Raw genomic sequence first — 27,668 nt, 5'->3', positions numbered from 1 at the left:
CTGCAGCTCTGCACTGAGGTCAGTCAGGTCACAACACAACGTACAATGAAAATTTAAAATTGACAAGTGACGCACTGATTGTTTTTCGCTCGCTCCGCTGAGAAACTCGACATTGATTTTAGCTTGCCGTGTCGTGCTGCGAACGATTTTCGCTGAGGTGCGAACGATTTTCCGATTTTAGCTTGTGCTGCGAACGATTTTACCGTGTCGCATGAAACTAATTCACTGCCCGGCAATAAAATGTATGTGGCGCGCCTAAAAAAGTTTTCACTTCAAAAATTAACCACGTGTAGGTAGGAGTGAAACAAGGAGATATAAATATATAAAACAGTTCTGCAGGACATTGAGGCCATGACTTTGTCCTCTCAGTTTCCGTTCTATATTTCACATCCCACTCTCCATGTCGTCACAACTCTTCTTACTATTTTCCCCCATTGGTCTCTGTCCTGTGACGCTTTCTTCCAGTCGGTTACGACTCATGTCTGTTGTCACTGCCTTCAATCATTTTTTCTTCGGGCTTCCCCTCCTCCTTTTTCCTTCTTCTCCCTCCATCAACGCTCTCTTCACATGTCCATGGCATCCTACCGATATGTCCCAGGCACCTTATCCTTTGTGCTTTGTGGTGTACTATAGTGCTGTGTCTGCATAATATTTTCCTTGGAATCTTCCTCTTCCATGCTTCCAGTTTTATCTCGTTCTTTTTTGCCAGATTTCACACATGTATATCACCGTTGGCACAAACAAGCATGGAAAGTGAAAAATTATGCCAGGAAGACTTCGAGTCTTTTTAATGTAATTTTGGAAGATATCTTGAAATTTGGGTACGAAATAGAAAAAGAAAAGTTGAGATACTGCACGAGAATAGATGTAGATAGCCGGTTCCTGAACTTCCTCCTGGGGATTCTCCTCTATTCACATCCATCGTACTACGTATGTGTTGCCTAACTTGGGTGTTTTGAACTAGCAGGAAATTTGACAGCGGCAACCATTTTGTACTTCGGTAGCTGTTTAGCGGGAAATTTAAATTTTGACAGTGACAGCCATTTTGTACTTCGATAGCTGTTTAGCGGGAAATGTGAATTTTGACAGTGTACGTCTGAGGAAACAAGATGAAGAGAAGAATGAAACGAAGAAATTTAGTGTTTGAAGCAATCGGAGTATTAGGAAGAAAAAAAAAATTGTAGGAAGTAATTGTGTTTAGAGATGAAAATGGTAATGCGTTCGGATTAGAAGAGAGGCAGAAGAGTCTGAACACCTTCAAGGGTCAGTGGAAATTTCAAAAAAATATGAGAAGTGAACGGACCTGAAAAGAAAGGAAAATGGGAAAGAAAGCAAAGATGTAAGCAAATTTGGTGCATTAGAAAAATTTTTTCTGGTAGGTGGACGGTGAATTTGATTATTTGGAGAGGTCAGGTGCAGAATCAGCGTCGTCTACTTGGTATCGGGATGAATATTTAAGAAAGCGTTCGTTCGGGGTCCCGGTCGGGTGTTCGGCGGGCGACCTCGGTACGACTAGGTCAGGGGTACGTCCTGGTGTTCGAATCGGGGGTCAAAGTTTGGCCTCTGCGGATGCACTGCCGAGTACGGCAGGCACCACATCGATCTACACCGCTGCCGCACTCGCTACACATTAAAGCTCACCATACAGTCGCACCCCTGCCCCGATTCCCGAACAGAGACCTGGTGAATTATTAAAAAGGAGCGACAATAAATTCGCGTTAATGGAGAGCGAGAGACGGGAAGAAAATATGGATGATATTTTCGTTGTTTCGATACTGCAGAGGTGTAAAGTGTCGCCGGCCCATTAACGGGCCCAGTATTTCATTCCCGTCCGGATCCGACGTATAATTCAGGGTAAATAGCTTTTCACATAAAATACGGTTCGTGCAGTTCGATAAGTTGAGGGGGCGGACGGGGACGCGACTTCCTAAAATGTCAAGTGGTGTTTTAAATAAGTAGCCATAAAAGGAAAACAGAGACGGGGCGCGGCCGAATTATCGCCGAGCGTGCTTTATCTTGGGCCCGCCGCCCCCTTTCGCCACCCCACGTCGTTAATGATTCCTGCCGCCGACCGTAAAAACCGTCTCCATATCTGGTGGATGTGTCGCTTTAAATCGCGCTCCGGGTGGCGCGCTCCCCGAGGACTTCCGAACAAGTTCCAGTGTAATTAAATTTTTCCGGGGGCGCATCCACCGAAATTTTAATAAAATCCGGTGGATGCGCCCGCCGCGCCGGCCGATCGATGCCGCGATTAAACGACGAATCAACAATCAAAACCCCAACGTTCGTTGTTACGTTGTTATCGATTCGAGATGACAACCTTATCCGGCGGAATTTTTGCAACGGAATTAAACCCCCATAAATTCACGTGCGGTCGTGCCGCAATGCGTTCCGATACGATCTCGTTATTAGTGTTCATGTTTATCTCGGTGTTGGATCCAGAAAAGTGACGTTTGACCATTCATTCCCGCCGATTCCGTCAAGCGAATGTTTAATAAATAACGAGCGGAAACGGGAGTAATTAACGGCGCACTTGAAGACTGCTTATTTAAAATTTAATTCCCGGAGCCGTATTTAGGCGTAAACTGTCGCATTTCGCCCTAATTGGATAGAAACAATTAATTCTGATTTGAAATCGGCGAGAAAAAATCGGAACGGCGCTTCTGACGCTTTAAAAACTAATTAGGACGCCATATCAAGATCCGAGACGCAATTTATTCGCGACACGCACAAGAAGTCGAGTGTCGTTGTCCCCGTTCGCTTCATTACAATATTAAAAAAAAATCCGGGGGCGCGAATTGTTCGGTTTTATTTCGGGGCGATCGATCCGACGGCCGACCCCATTCGGTTTATTTAGGTCAATTGCAAATAAGAACGGTCGTCCGAATTCGACAATAAAAATGATGAATACGTTGCGGAAATTGCCCCGGACGAATTAAATCCTAGTGTTGAGAAATCGGGGGTCCGCGCGCCCTCCTTGCGCTGCACCGCGGTCAATTACCGTGCATCGCGATAAACCAAGTGGAACAGCAGGCGGCCGTAAACGTCATCGTAATATGGAGAAATACGAGCTTCGCAAATTAATTTATTCAAACACATCAAGTTTTATCCTCGTTGCGGTTCTTCCTTGCAAAACGTTTCCTTTTCGTGCGGCCGCCCCACTGCGCCAAGGTCGCCAACAGACACGCCAACCTCGTAAAATATTTTAATTGTTGTAGTATCGTGAGATAGGGGCATAAGTGATGAGCGGCCTGGATTCTCGGACGACCCGTTCGCCATTCGACACGATTATTATTCGTTTCTGTCGCGGAATGTCGCATAAAACTTACCTAAGGCTTATAAATGGCGAGGATTATGGCGGAGGACCGTTAATGTTACCTACGGACAGGTTTTTATGCCGTCGTAAAATAATTGATTGGCGCCGCCGCCGAACAGGACCGTACCTCCTATTTTCTACCTTCTTTCTTCCCCTCTGATTAACTTTTGCACTCGAAAAAATTCTGATCGATCGACGTGCAAAAGCACAACACAGCAGCTGATCCTTGTTTCGGACTTTTACCATTTCGATGTCCTTCGCTCTATAAATACTTTGACGCCATTAAACGCCAGTGACGTCACTGTTTTTTACTCCGGGTTCGATCACCTACTGAATTATTAAATTGGCACCGTTGTCTCTTTTATTTAACACCCGCAAAGGTCTAGACCGTCGACGCTTTCAACAGACACGCGATGATTTCTAACGGACGGGACTTCCAGATTTATGACCCGGGAGATTTGATGCATATTTCGGTGCCAAATCCTCGCCGCGAGGACGCGGAAGGACGAGACTCTTCCAAGATCTCACCAGAAAAATCACCGTCCCTCCACAACCGCCAACAATTTTAAATTAATTACGGAGTTGCTAAAGGTCTTGCTTTTTAAGTTTTCCGGTTCTCTTCCGTAAACTCAAACTTTGTGGCGCTGACGGCGGTCTGTCAAACTCGGAACTAACCTAATACGCCAAGGTTGGTAGCGCACAGTTTTTGCTCTGTTTATATACTTAATGAGATTTACAGTTTCAACATTTAGACACCAGTCTAATTAAATAAATGATAATAATAATGACAAATACAGGGTTATTTACGGGTACCTACTTCTGAATTTTTTTTGCCGCAACCCATTATACACACAACAATTTCTTGATTTCAAATTTTGAAAATAATTATAACTGAATCCATGATGGCTCTTAGTATCTTTGACATTAAAGCAAAAAATCTGAAAAAAGACCGACATGATCCTCATTTGTGGAGAGTATGGAAAGAATGCTGTCACCGCTGCGGATGTTTACAAACGGAACACCTTTTATATTAACTTAAATTGTTAATTTATTTGTTGAATTTTGATTAAAAACATGTTATCTGTCAACCTGACATTTCTGATAAATCTATCCAACTTACTTTGATTTCTAATTAAAAAAAAAAGTTAGTGCTATTGGTATTATCGGTTGCGGCAAAAAAAAGAAGACCCCTCTAGTGAATAACCCTGTATAAAATAAGATAAAATACGGTGCGATCAACAATTACTCAGATAAGGGGCGGCTATGACTTTGACAGTGTCAGATTTTTCGTATCTTTGCTACCTCAACTAATAAACGTCAAACAACTGTCACTATACTCAATTTCATATAAATGTGCATCTAAACAAGTCATGAAAATATGATTTTCTGTTAGACTACGTCCACTGATAGAATGCATTTTTTTAAATATCCTTAGATAACAAAATCCCAAACCATAACATTAAAATATTAAGAAAGTATCACAGATTGTGTTGGTAATATCTTGAAGCATTCGCGCCATTGATTCTCATTGGTTGTTATAAAACCCACGGGAAAAATAAATTATATGACATTTCAAATTTGAAATTGTCAGTTCTGTCAAGAAAATGATACAGAGGTAATTTTTGTTCATGCATTAAATAGGAGAACCAATTAAACAATCTCTTGCTTGTATTTAGCCATTTCTGGAAAAAACTGGATATTTTAATTTCAATTGCCAGCTTTTTCGGAAATTCGAAAATGTATTGTGGGTTGCATTTTTTATTCCGTCGGGCACATTATTGTACATACTGTACCTACTGAAGTTTTCTTTCGTCTTTCCTAAGTGCAAACATGCAGAATAATAATAAAACATCACGTGTAAACCTGCTCTTTCCATTTTTTTAAATTTCGCGCCGGATCTATTTGTTATAGCGTAAGTGAAAAGTGAACATTTTTAGTAACCTTTATGTCAAGCAATCTATGAGTGGACAGAGTTTATATGCCGTTCACGATTGTTTTAAACACGCAGGAGGCCACTATATTTTTTTGTTAGATTGGCATCAGGTCCTGTCATATGACGTTTCGTTATTAAATATTCGTCTTGTTGTCAATTCCCTAATTGATTTAGTGTAATTCAATTATAGATTTATAACCTAAAATAGATTTATTATGCCAAATCACAATATTGCCAACTAAAATGTCAGATTTTCATAGACAGTCCGAATTTGAAACAATCGTGAACGGATAATAGTATGAAAGTTACTTTGACTCTCAAAGTTGCTTGCCCTGCGCGAACCTCAATTATAATTTTTTAGTTTTGTTGTCCGTTTCAGCATTGTTGATTTCAAAAGCACTGTTACGTTTTTTTACTGATTAAATTAAAGTAATTCACTAATTCTTATTTGCTTTTGTCTTTGTATTTTCACCAAATAAAGATTTATTGGAGATAACCTATAATGGATCTGTCATAAATGTGACTTTTGTAATGTAACTAAATTAAAGGTGCTTTTACACATGCACAGCTCACTTGATGAACATTTATATAAATAAAAAAAATGGTTTTCATTTCAGAACATAAAAGAATCATGTTATTTTCGCAATGTTGTTTTCAATAACGGAGAATGGACATAGAGCGCTGATGCCTGTTTGACCGAATTTCGGCAAAAATTTCGAAATTTAAATTGAAACAGGTATATGCAACCAGAAATACTTCCATGCATTCCAGAGCTTTTGTGGAAATACGTCTCTAATCTCAAAGCCTTCTTTGATCCTAATAATTGTTGGTCGCACGGTATAAGGGAAATGTATTAACAGATTTTTTTTTTGGTGAAAATGATCTACAAAGATCTGTTGTAAATAAATTGATGGAGATTTTTGATATTCTGAAGAACTGTGTAACCCTTTTTCTAGTAAGAAACAGACATTTTATGGCTCCAAGGAATACGTTAAATGAATTGTAAAAATATGGGCCCTAAAGATGAACCCTGCGATACCCTCGATGGGATGTTGGTTGACTATAAGCGGAAGTTACATTGTTCCGTTGACCTCTTGATGATAAATAATATTTTTTAGTGGCGTAAAATGTGGGTGAGGTGAAAGAGTAAGCGATTACTTTGTGAAATCTGATGTTTATCAAAGGACCATTATGGTCTGTTGTTTGGTCTCATTGTCTCTAATTACTTCGTAAGATTAATTTCGTCCCACCTGTCCGTGGAGGAGCCCTTCGGCCCGCCCCGGACACTTAGAGGGTCCGTAAAGCGCTCCGATCCAGACAAAAAGTCTAATGTGGCTGCGGTCGCAAATACCTCTTCGGCGAGTTCCGGAGAGAATTAAGCTGAGCCAGGCCAAAGGGAGAGTTTTTTGCGGCCAGACAAACATTTTGTTTACAATGTACATTGTTCCGAATCGAAGCCTCGCAACGGAAGGAAAAATATTCCTTCGACTATAACAGAACAATAAAGAGTAAATCGGCGGTCTATCTGGGTCAAGATCGTCCCAATAAACGTCACTCGAGCTAACTCGACCGGATTTATGTAATTGGCCGTTTTGGAAACGAGTTTCTTGTTTGTTTTTCATTTCGGAGGGTCCATTATGAAAAAAGCATCTGGCGAACGGGAGCCGATTGAATTTCCGAAAAAGAAAAACATTAAATATTTGACGATAAACTGTTAACTGTGCACACAGCTTTTTGTTTGTGCTCCCTCGTGAAATTAAACTTTTTTCCGAATAATATTTATTCTCGTCGGAAGGAAATTTAAAGCGGCAACTTTCTGTTTCGTTTATTTGGACCAAACGTTCGGCCAGGAATTATTGTCACTATTATTATCGGCCAATTTAGAGAGAATATTCCACCACCACTTAATATTCATACGCGATATTTACATAAAAATTTGCGGCGGAGAAAGGGCCGCCGCTATCGCCGCCGCCAGAAATTAACACAATGTTACAAGATAAAATACCGGCGGCGCTGGAGTGGATGTCGTGTCCACTTGCACTAATTTACTGTATCATACATTTTTAACGGTTTATCGTACAGTGTCCCGAAGATAGCCGGGGGAATCATAAATACAATTAGGCGGGAGCGGCGCGATTTGCGGCAGCATCCGCCGCTTCCCCCACAATTTCTACTTCTTCCAATTAATCCTGAAGCAAAAATTAACACCGAAACGCGATCTTCACCTCTGAATCCTGATGGGACCCGTTGTGTGCAACGCTAAGAGCTCGTGTTCAATCCTGAGTTGTTGGTAACGTCTACGAGAGAAATTTCTTTGTGATATTCTTTATCTCACGAGGCAGGACTGGTGTTGGTGAAGAAACCTTCTGGAGCGCAATTGTAATCGATCAAGGACGAACAGCAAGAGTACTTTCAGAATTTGGTGAATTTTTTTAATTGGAAAAATTCAAATTCAAAGAGATCACATGTTTGTGTTAATTTTTTGTGTGTGCTTCGTCGGGATCCATAATCGCCATTGTTTCCGTGTCGCGAACACGATAGCGATTCGTTTTTAGTGCTAATCCTCCTAACCTGATTTTCATGTATCTGATAAGGGTGGGATCGATACGGGGCGGAATTAGCGGCTTTGGGAACGACCTGGAAGATAAAAAGAAGCAGACCTATGCCATCACGCAACACCTTGGTGTGTTGCGGAAAAAATCGCGACGTAAATTACCGAATTGAGACGGCAAAGCGGGCCCCATTAAGGCACACGTCAACACCGGCGACACCCCGGCTCATTTGCCTTTTGTCCTGCTCCTTCGGCTCGTCCTCGACATCTTTTATTCGTTTTTCTATCCCATTTTATTACGTCGTATAATATGACAGTGTCACGGGGAAATTTCAGACGTTATGAATTTTTTATAAGCATGAATACCTGGAGCTCTTATCTGCTTTCAGTTTCAGTTTACTTCTTTCGAGAAAAAGAGGAAAATGCCTCGTCCGGTCGCGTAACATCTTTACACTCCTGACCTAATTTATTAGATAAACGGACAAAACCTAACGAAATTGCATCGTAAATATGCAAGGTTCTCGTCGGGCTCCTTTGCTGCAGCGCACTCGTCTCTTTCTTCTTTTCTTTTTGTATTTTTTTTTTCTTAAATCATCCCTCTGAATGGGTTTTTCCCTGCGCCGAGATGCCCCGAGCTCGACGCTGCCAACTTCTTTGTTCTGTAAACACTCAATCGCCTTTGTTTCTGCCTTTGTTTACGCCGTTTGTTTGGAGGACGAGTGTTTGTTTTTGGATTTACACAGCTTTATTAGATTTGACCTCTAAGCCGGAGTCTTATTTATTATTCTCATTAAAATATCACACATATTGGTGTTGGGCTCGTTTCTTCGGGGCGAACTTAAATTCGAGTTTGCTCTCTTTTCGCCCGACGAATTGTTTGTCGACGGCCGAGGACGAATCGATAACGCACTTATTTACTCTGAAAACAATCGATAAGTGAGGCTTCTTTTTTATTTCACGAGCAGCTTCGACAGAATTCATCAGAAAATACTTATTGCAATGAGAGTTTACTCGTTTATCCGCATAGAAAATAAACAACAAATTGGTCTGGCTGTAAGCATCTAAGCAGCATGTGTGCATATTTAAAATATGACGTAATGATAGGAAAAAAGAGTGAAGAAGAGATCCAGAAAAATTGAATCGATACAATTTAAAACAGTATCTCATAATCGATAAAACTATAAGAAAATTAGAAACTACTAAAACATGTTGGGTCAGAATTGTGCAAAAAAGATAAAATCGTGAACAATTTAATAAAATATCAGTAATAATAATGAAAACGATGTTATAATAGTACATTAAAAAACAAGTTTCATAAGACCAGTCTTGAAACACGAATTCAAGTTTAACAAACGAGTGGCGTAGCCACGAGTTATTTTAAAGAATGAGTACTTCAAGGTCTTATGAAACGAGTCTTTTACACTATTTTTGAAGTGAAAACTTCTTTAGGCGCGCCATATACATTTTATTCCCGGGCAGTGAATTAGTTTCATGCGACACGGTAAAATCGTTCGCAGCACAAGCTAAAATCTTTCGCAGCACAAGCGAAAATCGTTCGCAGATTAGCGACTCGGCAATCTAAAATCAAGGGAGTCGAGTTTTTTAGCGGAGTGAGCGAAAAACAATCAACTGTGCGTCACTTGTCAATTTTAAATTTTCGTTGTACGTTGTGTTGTGTTGTGACCTGACTGACCTCAGGGCAGAGCTGCAGGAGTAACTGTATATTTATACAGGATATTTGACGAGTGATAATGAGCCTGATGTAATTTAAAATGCAACCCACACTATATTACCGAAAAAAGCTGGCTACTGAAATTAAAATGTCCGGCTTTTTTTGAAAATGTATTGTGGGTTAAATTTATTATTCCGTCAGGCTCATTATCACTCGTGAAATACCCTGTATAGTTTTATATAATATAAACGATAAAGACACGACAAATATTGTAAGTTTACAGATGAATGTAGGATTTAATACGTAATTCTCAATTATTTGGCTTCAAGAATTCATCTATTGGAAACATTTGTGCAGCAAAATGTGAAGAGGAAAATGGACAAATTATCATAATACTTAATACAGGGTATCGGTATTGCTATGAAAACTTGTGTTGTTTTCAATATCATCGTCAAGAAAATAAACATCCAAACCTAACCTCACAAATTTTGCCAGAGTATCCTCTAAAAGCGGACGCATTTGCAGTTTCTATTGAATAATACAGATTTAAATAATATTAATTATTTATGCCTTGCTCCTTATTCTTTCAAGTCATCCATAATGATATAGTATAATTCAGAATAAGTGGCTTCGCGGTAGGCGTTGATTCTCTAAAGTGAGCTTTATGTTATGTCAAAAAATTTAGTAAACATGTGAAACCGTCATTACTTTATTCTGAGGTTATGCGTTACATAATTTTGACATGGTTTTCACCCACAGCAGAGATAACCCACAGACAAATAATACACTTTTCATAAATGAAACAAGGAAATTCCAAATACTTATAACAAGAAAATAAACACAAAACGATTCCAATGATAATATCAAGGCCAAATTAAAAGCGAAGGTTACCAACAGCATCGAAACTAGGGTATTATTAGCAAGAGTCTTGCTGCCAACGTAAATTTGAATTTCCAAAGCCTACCGCGATGCCACTTTTTCTGAATTATAATATATATTTTTTTATAGAATAGGTACATCCAATCAATCAATAACTTTATTTTGCCCTACGGGCTTTAAAGGATTCCTATACCTATACACAATTTCTAAAGAAAACTTAAATTCCAAAATTATTAAAGTTAACATAACATTTTTTCTTTCTATTCCCCACATATTAGGTACTTAAAAATTAAAATCAGTAACGAGCATCATAGAAGTTTTCACTTCTGTCTTGCGGTCTAAAGCACACACTCTTTTTTTGTAATTTGCCCTTTTCATCTCGTTTTTAAACAAAAATTGTTATTTTAGTCGTTTTAGGGATTTTTGTGGCGGTTGGTAATGTCTTAATTTTAAAAGTAAAAATTCGATCTAGTCGCCTTTTGTTTTATCCAAATTCTGTCACAAAACATGAATATGGAAGATAATCACGATAATCTTGCAAGTACGCCCCTAGAAATACGTGAAAGTGCTAAAAATACGGTCAAATTTTTCCACTGGACAATTCCTGTTCTTGACACATTTTCTAATTTAAACTGACATGCATGACAAGATAATTCCGCATCAGCTTTGCCACCCTAAAAATTTTCGTAAAATGTTCCGTGAATTAATGGCTATAATAAAATCGCAGATGATGACGTCGCGTTCGTTAATATGTCTATTAAAGAATCAAAATGGAGGTAAATTACAAAAAAAACTTTAAAAAGACAAAGTAACAAAGTCATTAGATGAAAAAGAAAACTGATGGAAAGAAGTAAAGAGAAAATTAAGCCAATAAAAAAGAAGTAGGTATTTATGAATGACTAAGGTCCGGTTTCTGGAAACATTTTATTTGGCCAGTTAGTTAACTTTCCGATAAATACAAAAATCATGTAATGTGATTGGTTACTTTCTAGCGTTTCTATAGCAACGCTTGATTTAACCGGCCGTTAAGTTATCGGACCGTTCCAGAAACCGGGCCTACGACGTGTGTTAATTTTTTTTTAAATAAAGAAATGTACCTATATTAGGTAAGAATAAAGCGAGAAGAGAATATTGTCAAATAGTGGCTTAAAGAGGAACAGTTGTACAAATATTTGTTGTCTTGCTAAGTACTTAATAAGATAACAACGTTAAACATTTATTCAGACTTGTCAAAAGTTACTTGGATGTAGTGAAAAGAGTAAATGTTTACTAACTTTGGTTTACAGATTGTGTTGTGGTGAAGAAATGCCTATGTAATAAATTTGTTAATTTATCAGTGCAACAGATGGTACAGCTTTTTACAACAGATTTTGCATTCGATTCATCACGCTTAAATCTGTCAAACACAGTTTTTAGATAAGATGTAGCTCACGCTGTTACAGAGTTACTGCCATTTTAGTGAAAGCTATCTCGGCGCATCCTCTATTTTTGCAAAACAAATATTTGCTGATTTCGCAGTATTCGAGATGAAGTGGTGTGGTTTTTTGCATTCGATTCGTTACATCCAAGTCTATAAAACATAGGTTTCAGATTTGATTTAGCTCAACCGATAATGGAGAAATCACTGTTTTTAATAAAAAATCTTTGGGCGCCTCCACCATTTTTGAGAATATATTCAGTTAGAATTATGTCGATAACTGCCTCATATACGGCCGTGCGGTTTTTTGCAAATGATTAGTCACATTTATATTTATAAAACACACTTTTCAGAATTTATCTGTTTCGATCGGTTACTGAGATATCACCACTTTGAATGAAAAAGTGTCATGGCGCCTTCACCATTTTTGCAAAACATATTTGCATATTTCTCAGCCAGTGTACAGTTGGCTTCAAAATTTAGGTTAAAAAACTGCACTTATGTGTCAGAAATACTACTGTCAAACAGACACAATTTGACATAAATTGACAAATTAAATTGTCAGTTCACATTAGGTCAAACTTCATTTCCCGTTTTTTTTTGAAGTCAACTGTACTAGATAGAGTCATACTTAAATCGTTGAAACGTAGATTTTTTCTTCCAGAAACGTTATTGAATTCGACAAAAATATTCCCACATAAAATTGCTCATTTGATATCCCTTATTTAACAACTCCTAACAGGTACTTTACACTTTTGACAGTACTTCAGCTGTCAGTACGCCATGACGTATCGATTCTTCACCCATTTACACCCGAACCAATCGATAATTCTCGTTGAAAAGGCCTCAAAACAACGAAATAGTTCGATTGTTCAGTTTTCCGGGCGCTTATCTGTCTGTCAGCGCGCATAATGGGGCTTGTTATTATAATTCGTTAACGAGTGGTTCGCTCAGACGCCCATAACTATGTCTTATCGATTCCTCGTTATGTAGACGAGAGAGAAAATTAACGAAAGCAATTACACCGATGTTAATAATCAATTAAGAAGCCCGAACGAGCGTTGTCAAGGTTGAACCGACTCAATTCCGACTGGTATACGGGGTGGATCGACAAAATAAATATGTAAAAAAAAAATATTTCTTGTGGGTAAAACGTGTTGTTGTGGAAATTGGGCAAGGTTCGGTCGGGTCTGGCATCCCCTTCGGCGATCCACCCCGTATGTCCGCATTAAATTCCGTCACACACATGTGGCGCGACCAAACAATTTGCGTCTCGAGGGTGGAGAGGGCGGAAAGGGAGAGGATCCTTTCCGTTCCGCAAGGACGTGAGTAGTAGGAATTGTAAAATAAACCATATTTGTGCGGAGTGTTCATCGATCGGTAGTCTTTCCTCGTCTACGGCCGCGCCCCTCCCCGCACGAGCATCCCTCCGCCGCCCCCACTGAATACACTAACCACTGTTACGCTCCGGTCGCCGGCTCCGGGAGCTTTTCACCGCGCGCCCGGCGCTCTCCGGACAAAGCGACGATTGTTCCCCGGATTTTTTGCCGTTTTCTTCGTGTGTGACACGAAAATATTTTTTCGAGTGGACCGTCAATGGCCCGGATCGATCCCGGAATCGGAGACCACAATGCGGGACTCATCGAGTCCGGGATAATTGGCGGATATTCGGGGAAGGAGCGCTCGCACGGGGAGCTTTTTCCCGGAAACAGCGACAAAGGGACGGACATAGACGTTCCGGCTTCGGCGAAAGCGATTAAAGTTTGTAATTTGCGCAGCCCTTGATGATTCCCAAGCTCACTCCGAGCGACATCACGATTCGGGATTTTCACAAAAAATTCAAATCAATCCCGAACCGGTTAATTTATGCCGAAACCCAAATTAGATTGTCAGCTGTTTTTGAAGTGTATTGCGCCGGGCCCCTGACGGGCAGGCAACACATTCGGCGCGTCAGTGGAAGGGGAAATGCCGCGTCCTCTACTGGCGCAGATTTAATTTCGTCTCGGACGTGTTATTTATTTATGCTTCGATGGTCCGCAGCCGCGACAAATTCCCAATACAATGCAGCAACCCGGACAACTTCGATGCAGTCGAGAAGTTAGTTTTATCTCGTTGTCGTGGAGTTATTGAACTTTGTCGCGTTGAAAACGAAAAGGGCGAAGGCCGTTCGGTGTCTGTGAGCAATTTGCGGTCACCTAGGTCGCAATTAGCTCCGGCTGGGACGGCGCACCGCCGATTAATAAGTTAACTTTGGCCCAAAATTGGGACACTCATCAGTCTCTCTATTATTCACTCAGTTTCCCTTCGACGTCATTAGGACAACAAGTGTGGCCGTATTAAATTTAATAATTCAGGGTGTGCGGCGCGTCCTTCGAAAAATTTCCGTTTCGGTCGGGTTTGCGGGTCAAAGGGCGGACTTTCTCCGCTGTCGGTATGGATCGGCGGTTCGGCCGGCGACGATTGCAACTTCTGTTGTTGACAATTCGGAATATCGAGTTGATCAAACTAGCGCTGCAAATTTGCATATCATAATAGATCCCGTGGGCGGGTCTTGCATCTGACAGTTTAATTGTAATTCGTTCGGTGGCAAGTTGCATAACGAAAAACGATCTCTAATTAGTGAAATCGACATGAGCGAATTCGGTTTTGAATAATTACGACGGAATTAAGACGATTTCGTCGCTCCGGATGTTTACGTATGCATAAACAATTCAGTCAGATTAGGCTGGGGCGACTTTGAAGTCGAACTTGTCGAGATGGAACAAAAGTCAAAGTAGAGAAGGTCGCACGTTTGGTCTTTGAGCGGGGTTATTCGTGTTATTTCGCGTTACCAACCTTGAATAATTCAACCCCGTCCCGAATCATCCCCGCGTGTTCGGTCCGTGCGGGACTTACCCCTTTTTCACCGTCTCTGACTTGATCGAATCATCGAGTGCAGACGCATAAATTGATTATCGGCGGCCTCAAACTGCGACCAATTAAAAACCGAACTGCCGCTTTTCCGTTTCCGATATTTTTAGGAATGATTAGATTTCTTTGTGTGGCGGGCGCAAAAATGGCGCCGCTAATGGAAGCTAAACATTGGTCTTTTTGCTTGTTTTAACTGATTTTCCCGGTTGAAATTTCCGCTTTTGCCGTACATTAAATGAATTTCTTTCTGTGTTAAGGGTTTATTGGCAGGTTTCCATTTTTTAATTGCTCCCACTAATTAAATTTTAATTGTGTCTTTAACGTAACGTCACGGCCGCAACGTTTGATAATTCCCGAAATTAATTACGTCACTTTGAAGGCAGCCACTTAATAAAATCGACTGACGAGGCTAATGGCGTTTGCCAAACTGCCGGACGTTTTAACAGTGATTTCCAGCTTACACGCGTTAGACTACGAGGGCGACAGACGCAGAAACCTCCATACGTGTCTGCAGTCTTCTATTCTTACAAAAACGACCAACAATAATAATGGAGTAGAGGAAATGGAACGGAACTGTACCGAAACATCACTTACACCAAATTAGAAAATTTTATGTTGTGGCGAAACGATCGAAGATAATTCATTTTTCAAATATTATACAAAAACAATTATTATTGATTTATTGATGTAATTGCAACAACGGTGCAGAGGAAGATTAAGTTAGAAATGACGTCTGATGAGGTAAATTAAACCCTGAAACCGTGCTTTATGAATTTCATTGTGCTAGAATGACGAAATTAATTTGCAAATCTCCATCTCGATTAAAAGAAGGACAGGGATAAATGACAAAGGTGCCGAAAAAATTGGAGATAATTGTCTGGGTCTGTGTTATATGATTAGTTAAACTGAAACAAAAGACTACGTTGTACTTGACATGATTGCAAAAAAATTACATTTACAGTTTACGACTGCGATAAATACATCTTTGTAAACTGAAGTAAAAAAATGTCAAAATATTTATTGTTTAAAAAGACAAATCAAATCTGCAACTGCTTTTTTGCAGATTACTACAGATAGTTAGACAGATTTTGACATCAGGTTCGTAATATAATTATTGTATTAATCTCAGAAATAGCATTTTTTCGTTCGAATTCGAGTTTTCTGACCGAGGCGTAGCCGAGACTTAAAAACACGTGAGGACAAAAAGCATTTTTTGGCAGAGGTGCACATTATTTTTTTAGGCGATCGCATGAACTACAAGGCAAAAATTACAAATTTATTTATTTACACATTTACATTTATTTATACATTACAATTTTTTATAGTATTTGTTATCAGCTTCCCAACCAAACTAAACTAGGCAAAAAATGAATAGGGAATTCCACAATTTATCTTGGAAATCAAAATAATTGCCCCAATCCTCCCACGTATTCTTAAACAAATGTTACAAATACTTGAAACATTACATTTAATGTGTAGATTAATATATTTGTAACACATTTCATTACAAATTTTAAACAGTATTTATAAAAAATTCAAAAAAGGAAAAATTCCCTATTCATTTTTGCCTAGTTTAGAAATTTACTAATTTATGGTGACAAGACAATTATCGGTTTTGTCGGTTTCGTTGCTAACTTACTAAACAGACCAGCAGATAGCGTCACGGTCAGCGTTCGAAAAAGAGTTACTTTTCGTCCTGTTGGGAGTACGTAAAATTATCGTTTTCATTAAGAATGAATTAAAAATATCTTGTATATAAAACAGCTAAACTAAACACGGAGAGGCATCGTTCTTATTATGAAAAAAATATCCCGGTCCCTCTACCATTTTGAACAATATAAATATATTTTTCACGATTTGTCACACTTGACTCTACAGAGCACAGACTTTAGATTTGATTTAGCTCAACCGGTAACGGAGAAATTGCGAATGTAAATTAAGAAATTTCCGGCGCCTCCACCATTTCTTCAAACTAAACTTTTGCAACGTTCTCAATTACGATCAGAAATAAATGTGTGCAGTTTTCTGCATTTGATTCGTTACGATTCATTTTATAAAATACAGATTTCAAATTTCATTTAGCTGAATCAGTTTTTGAGGTATTGACTTGTAACAAAAAGTATTCCATCATCTCATTTTTGCACAACGATTATTATTTATTATTTTCTTACGTAATATCCGAAATGGAATCAAACAGTTTTTTGTATTGAATTCGTCACATTTAAATTTAACGGGCCTTCAAATAAATTTATATTTAGAGCAACCTATAGAAATTCAATTGTTTGCAATATTTTTTCAGCGTATAAAATGACACAAGAAACGTCTGACATTTTAACATCCCTCACAAAAGTCTCAATTATAAAAATTTAAAAATGGCAGTAATCCAAAATACGTCCAGATTTCATAGTAAATAAAAGGTAAACTTCGTCCATCGAGAGTTTGGGAGATTTTAAATTGTATTAAATTAACCCAACATAGAGCATAATTTCAGGGCAAAAATGTTACTGCTTGAAGGATATATTTCAAATTTTACGTGCGCTAGGTACTACTTTCTCTACGTAGAATTTAGTGATTTTTTTGTCAACCAATCTCTCGCTAGACAAACTTTACATATTGTATTTATTATATTTATTTTTACATATTATATCAAGTTATCACTGAATAACGTATTACTGGCTGCATTTAAATTTCGTTAGGGTTGGAAAGTTATGTGAATCAGTCTGTATATCATGAACTGGAGGCTGTAATCTTAAAATGTGTTTTGTAAATTTTGTTTTGGGGGAACAATTAAAGAAAAGTCGGGTTTCTAATTGATCTCTTTATTACAAAAAATATTAATTTATAAATATGTAGTAAAAAATTAAATTATAAAACATGACCAAGAAATTTTATATCTGTAATTTCTTATGAAATAAATCAACTTCAAGAATTATATTTCGTTATTATAAAGCAAGTGGTTGCCACCTTTTGATCTGGTAGAGGAATTTTGATGTATATTTTTATTGTTAAGAAAAATAATGTAAATTTATATCGAAAAAAGCTTCTGTTCCTCTTCGGCATTATTAAAAAAAAATACAGTTAATCACTTTATGCGTTTTTGTGTGATAACTCCACTTCGAATTCCTGGACGATGAATGGCCATTTCAGCCCTCAAAAAAATTTATCGACCCGTTTATTATCGCATTTTGATTTATCGGTTCATTAAACCGTCTCCCGGATTTATTCCGTCGAATATGAGCCGTAAACGGCGCTCGATAAATGCATAATGTCCATATTTCAGGATCAGGGGCTTTTCCGGCCGAACCGAATTAATGAACGTTTTATAACCTGTCGTAAATCGCTTAATCGGTTTGGCGCCCAGTTCGTGTCCGCCGCTGCCTCCGCCGCCTCCTCCATCGACGATGATGACGGGGGCGCAATAACGAAATTGCAACTGACGCCGAATCGCCCCGCACAAAACGGAACGCTGCAGCAATTTCATGGTCGTAAGCGTCGGAATTAAAGCGGGCCGTGCAGTTCGAAACAACTGCCGCAATAATGGAAACAGACGAAAGAGCAAAGGTCAGCGGGTCACCGCGATGCATAATGTCTCTGCAATTCGGCGGGGTTGATGCGCCCGCACCCCATCAAAAATTCAACTCGCCCCCGGATCGAAGACGAGCGTGTGTGTGCTGAAAAATTCAATTGTAAGTGGCGAAAAGGGGAATTATCGTTGACGATGACGATGATCGATTGCTGATTTTAATCAGGATAAGCGGCTGGGGCCGTCGTTCCGGGACGGCTCTCGTCTGATGGAGTAATCAATGTTGCAGAAATTCATTTCATTAAATTCCATATACTTTTCGCCGGGATCTTTAGAAAATTTGACGGGGGAGATTATGGATGTGGAAGGGGCGCAATTAGGGAGCGAGCCTCGCTTTCTTACCTGCGGTTTTCACGAATCTTAACCGGGTTGCCCTCCACCGATACGATTTCTTTCACCGGTCCAACCATTTCTTTCGGTCGAGGCCAAAAATAAAAGAACCGGACGAATACGACTCCGAAGTCTTGAAAGCTCGTCAACAAATTACAAACAACGTATAACTCGTGATTAATTTTCGTGTTGCTACGAGGTTGAGCAAAAATTTCAAATTTCATTCGCCTTTCGCAAATTACCGTAAAGAATACGAACCCATGTGAGGCGAGAATTAATTAAACAATGAATAAAAGCGACGCTGTGGAAAAATGCACATACATATCTATATTTTGCAAAAAATGGTGGCGATCCAAAACATTTCTTATACATTTAAATATGACAGAAGCCGTTTGACTCCATCTATAACATTGAGAAAATTTCAAGTATATTCGCGCGTTCAAATGATATCCTGGGCTGAGTAGGCGTTGGAAAAATTAAACCGTTTAGAATAGTGTAAAGTTTGAATTTCCCGCCGTTTGACACGAATGACATTTGCTTATGTTTAATCGGGACATAATTGAACATGTTTGTTTTCAGCAAAGGTGCTCTTAGATATTGGCTTCGAGAATAGGAGTCGTTAAGTAATTCTATTTTTAATGTAAAACATTGCAAAGAAAGTAAAAAAGTAAGGTTTCCTTGGCTCTAAATTTTAGGTTAGCTGTCAACATGCTCCAATTAATCTACGCTTTAAAAAAGCACGACAGTTGACGGTTTCCAACGCCTTCCCAGCCCTAGATTTCATTTGAACGCGTGATATTATTTTACAAAAGACCCAGAATAATATTTTTTTATTAAGAGTTTGGTTATTCAGTTAGGTCAAACATTAAAACTAAAAGAAAAGCAAAAATATGGGTTATAATAATGGTGGAGGCGCCGGGATGCTTTCTCATTAAAAATTGCCATTTTTATGTTTTCGGTTGAAGTAATAGTTATTTTTGTACTAACAGCCTTGGAAATGACGCTTCCAACATCCAACGCTCAATCAGCAACGAGGATTTCGCGATCAACTCGAATGTAAAAATTGTTGCCAAAAACACTGACCCTTTAAGGCATTAAAAAAAATCGGTCTTGATAATAATAAAATAATATAAAATAACTTTCCTGGATTTTCCTCCATTAAAAATTAGGGAAATATTTATAATCGTTGAAAATTGTTCCTACAAATCCTACATAAAATAAAATACAAATACAACAAAACTCACAAATTATTGCAAAAATTGAAATGTCAAGTTAAGCAATTGTTTCTAACAACCAAAGGTCACTGCCTACTTGGTTTTATGTTCGTTTATGTTTAATGTATTAAAACAAAAAGTTTTAATTTAATGTTCGTACCAAAAATATTGTACGAGCCATTTGCGTGAAGACATCTTCCGCTCATTCGCGCATTAATTAAAGGCACTCGCTCCTTCGTCGCCCGTGCTTTAAAAAAAATGCGCTCATGCGGGAACATCGTCTTCCCGCACTTGGTTCGTAGATAACTATTTCATGTTTTCATGTACGTTTCCTGAGATACATAACCGGGAAAGTGGTATATAGCTAAATATATAAACTTTCCCGTATATTGTATATGTACAGTCGATGTACAAATAAAACTGGGACAAAAATGAAAATCACATAAGTCAAAATTTAAAAATTTGCATAGTTTAATTATGGCTTTATCACAAATAGGTTAACTTTGGTATGACATATTATACAGTGTGTCCACGGATTGAGGTACAACGAGGAAAAAAAAATTATTTTCAATTTTTCAGAAAAAGTCACTCCCGATAAAATTATCCGCTTGTTTTCTGGTTCCTAAAACAGTTTTCATTTTTGGGCTGGCTGTTACAGTTCTTTTTTTATTCGCATTTATCTCGAGAATTTGGCCATCCGAAAATTAGTGAAAAAATTTGTAAAAACTAGTCCTAGTGTAAATGTTAAAAAAAACAAGAAAAGATTTAGACGAAAATGATCCATTTTAATTTTTCATTCAATTGAAGAAAATCCTCAAATGTCACTTAAAAATAGAGCTTTGTAAAGTGGAATTGAGTTTATGATTTATTTTTAAATTGGGTTTGCAAAAAATAAGCAGATAGGTTTCATAAAAGTAAGCCAATGTTTTTGAAATTTTGCATGGAGCGATGATTTTACATTGTGAACAACTTTTCTTAATGACGTTTTGCCGTAGTTTGTACAGAACAGCGACTTTATCTAAATCACCAAGGCCACCTTGATTTGAAACAATCGAAAATTTATTTCAAGCCAAGCAGGGCTTAATCCCCAAATATGAAATTCAAATTCAAACATTTTTTGTCAATCATACCTCTTTGTAACTCAATCCGTGGACATACTGTAGACACTGACAAATATATTGACAATTTAAGTGTCCCAGTTTTATTTGTCCATCGACCGTACCTAATTTGACATCTGTCAAAGATAATCTCAAAATTTACAATTAATTAATCTTTAGTTTTTCTCGACAGTGTCAGAATTTGAGAATTTTCTCCTGTATGAACGGATGTTGATAAATGTCACAACTTGTCAAAACGAAACATCAAACTAATTTTAAAGATTTTAAGTGATTTGGAGCCTTTAAGGGGTTCGTCGAACAAAAAAAACATTGTATTCAACTCGTTCGTGTATAAATTGGGCTTTTTTTGGCACTAGTGGACCTTTAAAACGCTCGTTTCACTCGTCAAAAAAGCCCAATTTACACACGAACTCGTTAAATAAACTGCTATTAAGACTTTGTCCAAACGAACACAAAAAACGTTATTCAATATTCGTGCGCTGTCAGTTTTTAGGTATTCAAATTTCGGCCTCATACCTGAAAAGTCATCTGACAGCGCTACTCATATGAAAATAACTATTTGATTGTACTGTCCCGAGCAAAAAACACTGGTCGTTAGAATCATGCTTTGAGGTAATGGAAAATACTCCATTGTAAAACGGTCGTAAATATCATAACCTATCATCATGTTGTATGACATTAATTGTCATTAGTTTAATTTTTTTGACACTTTGTTGACATGGGCTTAATCGTGCAGGGATTTTTTTTTTTAATTTGAGACAATCTACCCAAATTTTGAAATGACATTGACAACCAGAATTTTTTGCTCCCAACGGTATATATACATAACATTGGCTGTAGAATATGCAAATATTTTGAAAAAATGGTGGGTGCGCCAGGATACTTGTGTGTTAAAAGTGATGATATTTCAGTAACCGATTGAGCTAGCCCGAATTTGAAAACCGTCTTTTATAGATTTAGTGGTGGTGAACTGCAAACAAATCACGCAGCAGAGATCAAGAAAATTTCAAACATATTTTTACAAAATAGAGATGTCGGGAAGTGTTCTAATTTTAATAATTGCGATTGTTTCATTCCCGGTTGAGATACCTCCGATTTCAAAACTATGTTTTATGGATTTAAAGATAATGAATCAAATGGGAGAAAACCGTTTGACTCTCTCTATAATATTGACTGAGATAAGCTCAAATATATGTTTCAGAATAGTTATTTAATTAATTAATTTTAGTTAAATATTGCTTCTTTGTAGTTTGTAAATTGAAAAACCATGCACAGAACTGAGATTGACGCTTGACAGAATTCTGATAACACATGCAAACCGAAACCGATGACAACTCAAAATTCCTACGTCTTGCCGGACTAGGCCGGCAACACATGTGTTTCTGGACGATTTTGAAATCTACAAACTACCGAATTCCGACCGGGGGCACGAAAAAATTTCTTGATTAAAAATTTCTATAACCAATTCAGCGAAGTCAAATATAAAAACAGTATTTTGTATATGTATTTAGTTTTGGAGAAATTAATACAGTTAATATGTGACTTTATCTCCAACAGTGATTGAGAAAACTCAAAAAATATAGTTGCCAATAATGGTGGAGGCGCCGGGAAATTATCACTAGTAATATCCCGAGTGCATGTCAAATTATCAACAATTTGACATGCACGAGAGGATATTTTGGCAGACTATTTTCTGAGAAAATTTACATGATAAGTAAGTACAAATAAACGTAATTCTTTTTAAAATATAAAATTAATACCAAATGATTTTTTAATTTGGACTACGCGAAAATTTGGCACTAGTGCAAATTATCGATAATTGCACTAGTGCAGTATTATCGCTGTAATTCGATCGCTATTGGCTAAAATTCAAATATTCGAGCTTTTTGATTGGCTTAAATTTTTCGAAGGAAATAGTCTAGTTAAAAATCGTCATTTCACCGGTTGAGCTCAATTAAAAGAAAAAGCAGTGTTTTATAGACTTATTCATGGCAAATTAGATGTAATAAACTGGATGATTCTATTTCAAGTGTTACGATAGAAAACAGGTAAATTAATTTTGCAAAAATGGTGAATGCGCCGGGATATTTTTAAATTGTAAATTAATTGTAAATGACGATCTCTTAGTGAACGAATACGGTAGAAACCGTATTTTATAGATTTAACAATGACGAATTCAATGCAAAAAACTACAAAAAAGTATTTCTTTTGGAAAAAAGGAAATACTCCACCAAATACTAGGTCAGTAATTGAGCCTAAGAGCTGATTGACATTTTTATAAATAGTTTGCCAAGACAAATTAAGGAAATCAAATCATTTTAAAAAGGTGCCTATGTTCAAGTAAAATATTGCAACAAAAGTCAGACTGGACAACACCAAAATTTTTAACAGATAATAGATTCATTGACAAAAAGCCTTTTGTAAAAAAGATTTTTTTTTATTTGGTAACATTTTACAACCCAATTTTTGAAAATTTCTTTCGATTAATTCTCAAAAAAGTTTTTTAGTTGCGTTTAATTAATTTTTCGATTTAGATGATAATTTGCTGCGGTGTAAGATGTCAACTGTGCAACAGGGAATCATTTCAGTTGTAAAACGAGCTCCGGCAGCGGTTTTCGGTGACATTTTGTCGGCGGCCGGACAAATTAGAAAATGTCTTATCTGTCGGTGAATAATTCGAAAGTCGGGTTCGTGAAAGGGCATTAATGCCCAGCGGCGATAAAGTTGAGTTACGTCGTTCGTACATGTCGTTCCATCGAAATTGTTTACATTGTCATTTGAAATCGGACTCGTTACGCCGCATCCGCCCTCGTAAACAGCCCTCATAAAAAATTTGCATAATACTCGAGGTGGTAGTCGAGTCGAATTTTTTTTCTAAACACCCAACTTGAAAGTTTAAAGAAAGTAAACCTGAAATAATTCGATTAACATGAAAGTTACGTGACTTTTAAATGTGTCGTGGTTTTATCGGTTTACCCTGTAATCATATTCGGTGACATTACTTTTTTCGTGTCGAATAAATCAGCCTGAATTTTTTAGTCCCGTATCTGGTTTGTTTATTTAATGAAAAAACCGAGCAAAAATGTACAATTTGTTTTTGTTGTAAAAGGCGGAATTGAAGAGGACGATAAGTGGCGCACCGCGATCTACATACCGAAAACATTTTTATCGGTGCGTTTAATCTCGCCGAAAAATACAAGATTTTAATTTCGGTTCTCGTGCGTACGGGGGCGATTTATGGCCGACGTTTCGTCCACCGAGGGGCGCTCTTCAAGGTTACGTTCCCGCTGTAAACACTGAAAAATTTACGGCGAATCCGCGCCCCCTGCGGACCACCGCTTCCCGGTGCCACCGCGTCCACTATGACGGAAATGCTCCCGCCGGGACTTCTCCTAAATTAATTAGCGAAACCTTTAAATTTTATTGCTATGCAAATCGCCCCGCTTTAGAATTGTAAATGCGCCCCCGGCTGAATATTCAAAAGTTGACAGTCACGGACTTCGACGCGTCCCTCCGATTTTTCCTCCCTCCGCAACAATTAAAACGGACCGCGGGACGGAAAAAGAGCGACGGAGGCCTCCACATCGACAACTTACCGGTCTTTTTGCGGGGGGCCGGGGGGACGGGGGGATAAATTTTCGAGCCACAGAGCACTACCACTGGCCGTCGACGCTACAGCGGTCATACATGTTAAGTGACCTAAGACCAGCAAGTCTGAGACGACGCTGCTGCACTCATAGATACTGCCGCTGCACTGATACTGACGTCCCGGCGCTCTTACGTCACGCCACCGCGACGCTGCTTCGGCGACGGCGGCGCGCTCCGGTCGCGGCCGTCGGAGTCGAGGGTTCGGGCGCAGGATGGAGTCGCCGCCTGCGCTTCGGGCAGGGACGGTCAGAGGGCGCGCGCACCAGGGCATCCTAAACTCGGAAGGCAGATTTCTGGAGCAAGTTTTTCAAAATTTAACTCTGGTTGTTGACAAATATTTAAGAACAAGCTAAATTTTGTGACACGCGTATCACCCTTAACCCGACGAAAAGTATTGGCGGCTAAAAGTTGTGGCATCAAATGACCACGCATCCCACAGAAGACAAGTTAAGTGAAGTTGCGCCTTTGCAGGATTCCAAGTCGTCCCCCTTTCGATTAGGAACTTAGCAATCATTCCTTTACCCACGATTTAACCTCAAAATCTATGTCAATTCTAAACGTCAATTCGAATGTCTAAAAAATGACATTTCCGATTCAAGGTCATTTAAAAGGACTGTTTGAGTTAGTTTTCCTGATTTTTTTTAAATGGTAGATATAATACAACTGGACTAACTTTAAGTTGTTGACGGCTTGGCAGTCATCGACAAATACCTAACCTTTGACATTTCGACTGTATACAGGGTTATTCACGTAAGATGACGAGCCTGACCAGGTAAAAATGCAACCCAAAAGACAATTCACAAAGCAATCTCGATCCCTGTTACATTATTCGGCATTATAATGCACATAAAACATAGACAGCTTTTAACGTCAGCCTAATAAATGTCAAGTTCTTACAGAAAAATACCTCTCTCAACAAAGTATGATTTAATAACAATAATAAGCAATTAAAATCACAAAAGTAATGGGTAAGAGGGATCATGTCGGTTCTGTCATCGTTCGAAAACATTTTCAAATACTAAATACGAACGAAAAATGCAGTGACAGATGTACCTTTGACATGAATAGAATACCTACTTGGATTCCTGATTTAATTTTTAAATACCAAAACACAATGAGTGCTTCGTAAAGTGTATTTTGGGTTGCATTTTTACCTGGTCAGGTTCGTCATCTTATACGTGAATAACCCTGTATTTCAAATTCATTGAAATAAAAAATTTACAAAGCAGAGTTAGGTAATTATGTTTATAACAAAATAGGGGGTACTTCGAGTATTTCCTTTTGTTAATTTTTAGATAATAATTGTTCTGTATTTAATTTTTTTTTACAGTTAATTTTACGTCTCATAACGTACCACTTTGTCACTGTTAATCTTACATCAGATATCTGTCAAATAAACCAATAAAACATATACGGTTGCAGTGTTGCAAATGGCCGAATAAAAAATGTTCTTATAATCTGTTTCAAAATCAAAAATCCACCACCTGTTGAATTATGATGGCAGAAAAAAAATCCCTAGAATAAGCTTCATTTTTTTTTTGGGTTGGCCCAAACTCCTGCCAAAATATGACGTTGAATTTATTTACGTAACACAAAATAATTATTAGGTACTGTCGCGAGCAATAAATTTTGGTCGTCAATGTCATTTCAAAATTTGGTTAGATTGTCACAAATTAAAAAAAATTCCCTGCCTGATTATGCCCATGTCAACAAAGTGTCAAAAAATGAGAAAAAAATGACAATTAATGTCATACGACATGATGATAGGTTATGATATTTACGACTGTTTTACAATGGAGCATTTTCGATTGCGTCAAAGAATGACCTTGACGGTCAAAATTTATTGCTCGCGACTGTATGTATGTACAAAAAGGTCGTAACTACCATATCATACCTTTTGAGTGAAATAATAAAATGAGAATAAAAAACACAATGAACTACGATCAAAACGACTGTCAACAGTTTTTTTTCTTAACCCCACTTTTTTCTGATACACGAAAAACAAAAGTTGGCGATGTTGTCGGTTGTATTTTCGAGGTAGAATGCAGTGTTAATTTTATTGCCAACTCAAAGAGTCTTGTTCTTGATCACCTTGTACCGAGTGACTATAAATGATTGAAGCAAAATAGTGGATTGGCAACACTGATGCAGTTGGTAGTGCAAATCTTCTCGTGCATCATCTGTCAATCATTCCTATTTAGGTTAGGTTAAGTCACGAAGTGTAGTCGTTTTCAACGATATCCGTGCTGTCAGTGTCATTTTTAATATGTTGGTGCAGATTGTACATACAAATTCATAACCAGGATTCAGAGTATAAGCAAATCCTAGTTAAAAAAAATGTCAAACAAGAAACTGAGGTTATGGTAAAAGAAAATTGCTATTTCGTCAAACATCAACAACAAATAATAAAATTCAGTCTTCCACATGGTGTAAAACATGGTTAAACTAGGTCATCCTCGGAATCCAAATCCTACATGTTTTCTTTGATTTGTTTGAAATTATAGAAATAATTTGAATTTGTCAATTTGCCGCGTCAAGCTAAATTGCCAAATTAGGAAATTCAAAATTACTAAAGTGAAACAGCAAGTAATGCCAACATACTGTCATAGTGACAGCACGGATGTCACTTAAAACGACTATACATTGTTTTGTTTGTTTGTTTCATGGCCTCCTTGATCGAAAGAGACAAAATCTCTTAAGAGACTTTGTGTCTTTCGATCTAGGAGGCCATGGTTTGTTTCAATTTTGAAAATTGCATGTGTCATGCCAACATTGCCAACGATGTTGTCAACTAAAGATTTCAAATGTGTCACCAACATAACAAAATAATTTTCAATCATTGATAGTCACTCGGTAGTTATACCGCGTGACTATAAACGAATGTGACTTTTTTTTCATAGGTTGGTAATACTATTGTTGGTTATTCGGCTGTTTAATTTGTGATACTTGACATAAACATAGGCGTACTCGCTTATTTGACACAATTTATTAATACATAAAATGTCAAAATGACGCACGTACGCCAATGTGTTGATTAACATATGAGGTTTGCCAAAGTAATTTTTGAAAAATGTTCCCAACTTAAGAAAAAAAGTCA

The 27,668-nt window shown here is 37.9% G+C and overlaps 1 protein-coding gene across 3 annotated transcripts in view; it reads right to left on the bottom strand.

Annotated features, from left to right (window-relative positions):
• The window catches only part of LOC138130844 (acetylcholinesterase-like), a 44,693-nt gene extending 19,998 nt beyond the window's left edge, over window positions 1–24,695 (bottom strand). The window contains exon 1 of one of the 3 annotated variants that reach the window (XM_069047529.1): window positions 24,520–24,695. The gene's annotated coding sequence lies outside the window, so the exon portion shown is untranslated. Of the gene's footprint in view, window positions 1–3,329; window positions 3,720–24,519 lie in introns of those variants that run through there. The other 2 variants (XM_069047530.1, XM_069047531.1) reach the window with 2 other exon arrangements.
• Window positions 24,696–27,668: the final 2,973 nt, after the last annotated feature.

This window comes from Tenebrio molitor, chromosome 5, assembly GCF_963966145.1.
Source record: "Tenebrio molitor chromosome 5, icTenMoli1.1, whole genome shotgun sequence".
Taxonomy (NCBI): Eukaryota; Metazoa; Arthropoda; class Insecta; order Coleoptera; family Tenebrionidae; genus Tenebrio; species Tenebrio molitor.
Note: the sequence above shows the minus strand (reverse complement) of the source record. Positions and strands in the feature narration are given on the sequence as shown.